General features: G+C 41.0%; 1 non-coding gene across 1 annotated transcript; it reads left to right on the forward strand.

Moving 5' to 3' along the window:
* Positions 1-597: 597 nt before the first annotated feature.
* On the forward strand, positions 598-704 carry LOC115067574. Its single transcript, XR_003846964.1, has one exon. It is a non-coding gene; the product is annotated as a U6 spliceosomal RNA (small nuclear RNA).
* The last annotated feature ends 7,066 nt before the right edge of the window (positions 705-7,770 follow it).

Genomic DNA, 7,770 nt, shown 5'->3' on the forward strand with positions numbered 1-7,770 from the left:
CTTGGATTTATGGAATTAAATTTCAAGGAGTTCACTCTAAGCACGTGCAATAGTCAGGGCTCTCTAGAGGAACAGAACTGATAGAATGATATATATTTCAAAAGGATTCATTAGATTGGCTCATATGATACAGTGTGGACAGTGTCCAACAATGCCTGTACACTGGGTGGGTTAAGGACCTGGTAGCTATGCAATCCTTGAGGGTAGATGCCTCAGCAACCCCACCCTGACAATAGAGACCTGGAGGACTCATGGAGAGCTGTTAGCTTTCAGTCTATGTCGGAAAGCTGAAGAAGCCAGGTTCTGATGTCAGTGAAAGATGGTGGCAGCAACCACTGAGTAGATGAATAATTCATCAGTGAGAAGTGAAGGCAGGCAGGCAGGTACAAGTGCCCCCCACCCCATCTCTTTATGTATGGGCTGCTGGTGGAAAATGTTGACCAGGTTGGGGAAGGGTTTTCCCCCTTTAGCTAATCTTTCCAGGACACACCCTCACCGACCTGTTCAGAGGTATTTTTCTTAGTTGATTCCAGATCCAAAAAAGCTGGCAATCAAGATGAATCATCACAGTATGAGTATTTTTAAAAAATATTTCCAGTGCTCGCTTCAGCAGCACATATACTAAAATTGGAATGATACAGAGAAGATTAGCATGGCCCCTGTGCAAGAATGACAGGCAAATTCGTGAAGCATTCCATATTTTTGAGAGAGAGAGAGAGAGAGAGAGAGAGAGTAAATAGTGCTTAACTAATATGTAATGAAAACTACTAGAGTTTGAACACTTCCCCCCAGAGTATCTGATAGGCAAATTCGTGAAGCATTCCATATTTTTGAGAGAGAGAGAGAGAGAGAGAGAGAGAGAGAGAGAGTAAATAGTGCTTAACTAATGTGAAAAACAAGAAGGAAATTTATTAGTTCAAAATATTGAAAAATTACGCATATAATATCTCTACATTTACTGACGTGTATAGTTGAGGGCTATGTAACAAGAAACAATGTCAGACAGGAGAAATCTCCCTTTGAGTTGTTGGTCAGGGTAGTACAAGAGACTCCCCAAATTACATAGGCTATTACCATAGCTCTTGATTTCCTCCCAGAACTTGAAGGTAAGACCCTATTGTTGAAGATAGGACATACTTCAGACATAGGACTTGAAGCAATGGAGCTGGAACTGACCTGGAAGCCACCTCCCTGAAGACTAGTTCTCATAGTTCTGGAGGACACTATGCAAGCTGATAAGGGAGAACATCAATCAATGGTCCAACCTCAGCTTTAAGGCCTAATAACCACAACACTAACCAACACAGCAAACTACATTAGGGCAGTAGTGGTACATATACCTTGGAGCTAATCAACAGCTACCTAATTGGACCTAAAGCCCACTCAATGGGAGGGAACTCATGTGTGATACTGTAAATATAGCTAAACCAAATACACATGGCTGGAGAACTCATAGATCTTAAAGAAAACCCTAAGGCTGTCCCATCCCTTGACAAATGTAATTTCTCACTATATGTTAAGTATGGATCCTTATATTTACAGTCAAGTATGCCAGTCACCACTCATCAAAGAAGCTTCTTTCACAACAGACAGATACTATCACAGAGTTCCACAACTGGTCACACACAGAGAATAAGTGTCTGTGAAATGGCCAACCCTAAGTGACACATCTACAATGGAACCTCTATACCTAAGGCTCACAAAACGTAGTGGAACAAGGGGTAGGGAAAACACTAATGCATCTCTCAACTCTCATTAATGAAGCTCCCCCATGCAACAGTGGGTGATGAACACAAAAGGACACAAATGGCCAAAGTGTAGAGAATAATAGTCTTTAGAGTGTGGGTCCTTGGTCAGGAGTTCTATAATAAACTACATCCATTCAGGGATGAGGGACCACTGTGGAAGAGAGGGCGGAAAGATTGTAAGAGTCAGGGAAAGAGGTGCATGACCATATGGAAATAGAGTCCTGCAGACTCCTGGACCTTACTCTTAGGAATCTACAATTGTGTCAGCATGCACAAGACACATGCAAACCCAAGCAGACAAAGCCTAGCATAGAACTGGGAAATTGGGCAACAGGACCTGGTCTTAGCTGAAGAACTACTGGCAGCTGATTACTTTTGGGTGAAGGAGAGCTGATCTTTAAGGGAGTGATGCTGGATAAGCTGACTAGATCACAGTACATGAACTTGTACTGAGGGATGTGTGAATACACTAACTTGACTCATAGGCCTTAATATAAATGACAGAATGCATGAAATCTGTGGGGGGAGGGTATGGGAGGATACAGATGGGGGAGGGATTATAAACATGATTAAGATGTTGTGTGTGAAATGCACAACTATTCAATAAAAATACTTTGAAGAAAAAAAATTCCATATTATTCTAACTTGCAGAATGAATTTGAGGCTAATTCATTATGAAATTATAATACATATTGGTTGAGCACATTATGGAAACACAGACAAAACCAATTGAGATAAAATATCCTAGACCTTAAAGAGAGAAATCTCCTGTCTCAGAGCTACAAGCTTAAAATTTGTATTTTACATCTAACCCAAGAACCCCTCATTTGAAAATATGGAATCTGAATTGCTCCAAAATGAAAAAAAATTTGATTCTATGAGTGAAAAATTGCCATGAAATTTTGTTTTATATATAAAATTATTTAAAATGTATAAATGGCCTTCAGGCTATGCGTATAAGGTACATATAAAACACACATTAATCTATGTTGGAAATTATGAATTGTGTTTAGAACTGAGTCCCATTTTCAAGAATCCTCATTATGTATACAAATACTCCCAAAGGTAAAAAAAATCTAAAATCTCCATAACTTTTGGTATCAAATATTTCAGATAAAGGATACTCAACCTGAATTAGTATTCATTCATCTTTTAACTTAAAAAATGTATGTGTATGTATATGAGTGTATTATATGCATGTATGTAAGTGCACCTGTGTCATATATGCCTGTGGAGGTCAGAGAGGACATTGGATTTCCCTTGAACTGGAGTTATGAACAGTTGTTAGCTGCCATGTGTGCTGGGAATTAAACCTGGGTCTTCTGCAAGAACAGCCAGTGCTCTTAACAGTTGAGCCATCTCTCCAGCCCCTTAGTATTCTTTTTCTTTTGTGTGAATACGTGTTAGTATGTCTGTGCAGGTGTGTGTGTGTGCACATGTGTGTGCACATGTGTGTGTGGGTGTAGGCCGGAGACTGACATTGAATGTTTTTCCCAATCACACTCCACCTTATGTTTTAAGATAGGGTCTCTCACTGAACCTGGCACTTACCCATTGGTCAGACAGGCTGGCCCAGTGAGCCCTGGAATCCTTTTGTCTCCACTTCTGGCTTGAGATTACAAATGCGCACTACTCTGCCCACCTTTTTATGCCAGTCTTGGGGATCTGAGCTCAGTTCTTCATGTACTTTACTGATTGAGCCATCTTCCCAGCCCTTGTATTAGTAATTGTATCAAATATGAGATTTATATCAGTATCTTCTCAGCTGCTTTACTATATAAATAAAAAATATTTTACCTTTGGTTAATGTTAAGTGGAGTGTTCTTATATCTCTTCCTAAGAACAATTGCCCATTTATTTTAAGATGTTCAGAGATGCTTTTAGTATGGTCTTAATGTTTGCCTATACTTACTTGTGAACCTTATGCATATCCTTATCCTAGCAAGATCATGCAAGTCAAAGTTTCAGTGCAGTGCTTCCTGCTAGCACACACTGACAGTACAGTGGATCAGTCTAATCAGTTTTAGCAATGTGTCTGATTTCACTGCAATTACATCATTGCAGTTGAGCTAGTTTGGGTGAATTCCATGAAGATCTTTTGGTTCTGTGTCTAAATTTGCCAACCGGCTGTTTATATACCTGTCCTAGTTTTCACCATATAGTCATTTATATTACTTTATTAGTTTATTGTTCCTATTTTCAGGAAACCTGAAAAAAACTTCACACATTCAATCAATAAAAATTCACGGTACATCTACCAGGCTAAGTCTAATGGCAACTGGGCTTCATCTTGCTTGCCAACTCCAGTTGCTGAATTTATTGTACTGAAAAACATTCTGATTTCATACTCAGTAGGAAAGAAAGCCACGATTGATTAATCATGTCTGCCATAGATATGGGAGGAGGCAGCGGGGTCCCATTAGCAAAATATTTGCCATCTATGCTAGGAGCTGGGAATATGGAGATAATTATCAGTTAGTCCAGCAGGGAGGGAAGAGAAAAAATGGGAAATAATGTGGTAAGTTCTATGACACTGGTTTGTAGAAAGTTCTTCAGACATGCTGAGTAAAGAGCAATTTATAAACGCCATGTGTGGGGTACTGATGTGAGAGATCAGGAGATTATGAAACAGTTGACATAAAGGTAATATTTCATGTGGATTGGGAGGGAACTATAGAAATTCAGTAAAAAACAAGAACACAGTTTTGTGTTTTTCATGCTTTGATGTTACAGAGTAAATAAAATTGGTTAATGGCACCAGTAAAGTTTAGTACAAAATGTAAATTATAAAATCTGGCATCTGTGAGAAATTGAGAGCATCTTGTAAGTTCTGGTTCATTTTCATCTTGTTTCATTTCATTATATTATTCTTTTGATAAAGTAATGAGGCATACATTATATATAAGTACATACATGTATGTACATGTACATATGTATATGTGTATAAACCGAAAATACTGGGGAGTTGAGAGTACTGCCTAGCATGTAGTCTGATATATATATATATATATATATGTCAACAGATTACTAGTGTATTCAGCATAAGTAACTGAGATCTGGTATGTACATCTATTATGGCTGTGTGATACATATGATATAAATCTTCCCACTCTGGAAGCTGCCAACAGCCAGTGGGGCAACAGGAGCAGGCAGGATGACCTGTTATAACATAGAGTGTGTTGTTCTGCCAGAACCCTAGTGGCTTCCATTGCTCTGGGGTGTAGGGTCCCCTTACTTCTCTGAATGCTGAGTCCCGACCCCTTGGCCTGTGCCAAGCATTCTGTGACTCAGTAAGACTGGCTCTTGCCTCAGGACAGTGTTACTCTGAATGGAACGCTCTAGTGCAGATGTCCCCATGATCAGTCCCTTACCCTCTACAGGACATGGATGCCTTGCTGGCTACCCAAACTTAAACTGCAGTTGCCCTCACTTTCCCCACTCACCTCCCACTTCCTTGATATTTCCACTGCGAATGTGACAGATGCCCTCTGGGTTTTACCTATATACAATGTTGACTGTCCATCACTGTCCATTTCTGCTTCCTTCTGAAGCTCAGTGGTGCTCTTGGCTTGTCCCTGCTGCTGAGAACACAGAGGGTGACACAGGTTTGAATCAGGGGATGAACACTGTCATTATCTATGTGTATGGCATAAGTAGCCGAGAGCCTGTTCTACACACTTTATAGATCTAATTTTATTTCATGTATTGTAACTTTCTCTTTAAGTTTTTACATTTTAAAATAAACATTCTTTTAAAATATTATTTTATTTTTAATTATGTGTGTGTGTGTGTGTGTGTGTGTGTGTGTGTGTGTCTGTATGGGAGTATATGCATATGAGTGCAGGCACCGGGAGAGGCTCTGACACTGAAGTTACAAGCAGGTGTGTTGTGGGTGCTGGGAACCAAACTTGGGTCCTTTGGAAGAGCAGTATGCCCTTTTAACTGCTGAACCATCTCCTCAGCCCCTAAATAAACATTCTTAAATATAGTTTTAATTTACTTTATCATTTCACCTGTGAATAGATACTAATATATGCTGTAGTCTAAATGTTTGTGTCTCTCACCATTTATATGTTGAGATGCTAACCCCTAATACTAACTCCCAATGTTGAAATACTAGCCCTCTATTAGGAGGTATGGCCCTCAGGAGGTGATTAGGTCCTAAAAGTGGAGCTCTCATTACTGGGATTAGTGTCCTTGTAAAAGAGACACAGGATGGTTTGTCTGGCTCTTCTACTGTGTAAAAGACAAAGGAAATGGAGCCTCACCAGATACTGACTCTACCTGTGACTTGGCCTTGAACTTCCTAGCCTCCAGAACTGTAAGAAATAATTTTTTGTTTATAAGCTGCCTAGTCTATGGCATTTTGATATAGTAGCCAGAAGACTAGACTAACAGAATCTACTATATACCCCCCAGTCCTAGGTGGTTTCAGTTTTTGTGGTTCAAAGTCTGTCATGAAACTTTAGCTCGTATATTTTTTTTTCCTCTATTTTTCTAGAGGTGGCGACTTTAGCTGACAAGGCATGAACAACTGAGTTCACACATCACGGTGATTGATCTTGGTTGTCAATCTGATGAGATGTAAAATCACCATGGAAACAAACCTCTGGGCATGCCTGTGAAGGCTTTTCTAGATTAAGTTAGTTGAGGTGGGGAGACCCATCCTAAATGTGGGAGGTACCACTCCATGGACTGGGGTCCCAGACTGAATAAAAGAGAGCAAGTGAGCTGAGCATTAGCATTCATTGCTCTCACAGGGCACGGTGGCACACGTCCTTAATCCCAGCACTCAGGAGTGGATCTCTGTGAGACAGGGGCCAGTCTGCATAGCAAGTTCCAGACAGATGGGGCTACAGGGAGACCTGTCTCAAAACAACAACAAAAGCAAACCAAAACAACAACAACAGAGAATTCACTACTCTCTGCAGACGCAATGGGGCCAGCTGCTTCAAGTCCTGCCACCATGACCTCCCGCCATGATGTACTGTGAGCCATGATAAACCCTTCCTTCCTCCCCTAAATTGCTTTTGTCAAGGCGATCAGAAGGGTGGCTCACACGAACACTATCCTGGAGGACCAGCCATGGAAGCTCATTTTGAGATGGGTTTGTTCTCCTTTGTCATCTTGCCTGTAATGGACATGCTGTTAGCCTTTCAGAAGGACAGATCAATGAATGGGACTATGATAAGCCATTGACGTAGTTGGATATGTGAGTCCAGCAGCTCGAGATGAGGTGGGTGACAGTGGGCAGGAGGAGGGAGTAGCATGTGGTACTAACTTGGAATGACTTCATGGAGTGGGCTAAGTCCCTATGCTCATGTGAAGCTGGCTTTGAGAAGCATACCCCTCCTCTAGGGGCCTGAGGGGTTACAAGGAGCAGCGGGTGGGCAGCAGGCCCAGCCAGCGTCCACATAATATACAAGACAGGGTCTGCAGGTAAGTGCAGCCAACTAACCTCGCTGACTGTCAGTATGGCCAGGGAGCCTGGTGACTTGTTGATTAAACTAGAAAACGATTATTTTTAGTGGAAAGCTCTCATCTAGCCCTTTGAAAGAGAGGAATCACTGAGCCAGAATCTAAAAATACTCAGGACTGACAACTAGCTCTGGGCAGAGCTTGGGACTGGAGCCTAGTTTGGGAAGAACTGAGTGGAACAGGCACAGTGGGATCTTATGACAGCACAGAGTACATGCATCTTAATCATCATTTATTATAGGTGAAAAATGAGAAAGGGGAATGTTAGATGATTCAGAGGTTAAGAGCACTTACTGCTTTTCCAGAGGACCTGGGTTCAGTTCCTAGCACCTACGTGGTAGCTAACACCCATCCTTAACTCCAGTCCTGGGGCATCCAACACCATCTTCTGGCTTCCATAGGCATCAGGCATACATGCAGGCAAAACGCTCATATACATAAAATTAAAATAATGTTTTAAAATCGAACATACTTTTTAATATGAACGACAGAACTTCTCAGACAGTATTTCTAACACAGCAGAACTTCCTTTCCTTTCCTCCCT

The sequence above is a fragment of the Nannospalax galili genome, unplaced genomic scaffold (assembly GCF_000622305.1).
Source record: "Nannospalax galili isolate Female #2095 unplaced genomic scaffold, S.galili_v1.0 scaffold63, whole genome shotgun sequence".
In the NCBI taxonomy this organism is placed as follows: Eukaryota; Metazoa; Chordata; class Mammalia; order Rodentia; family Spalacidae; genus Nannospalax; species Nannospalax galili.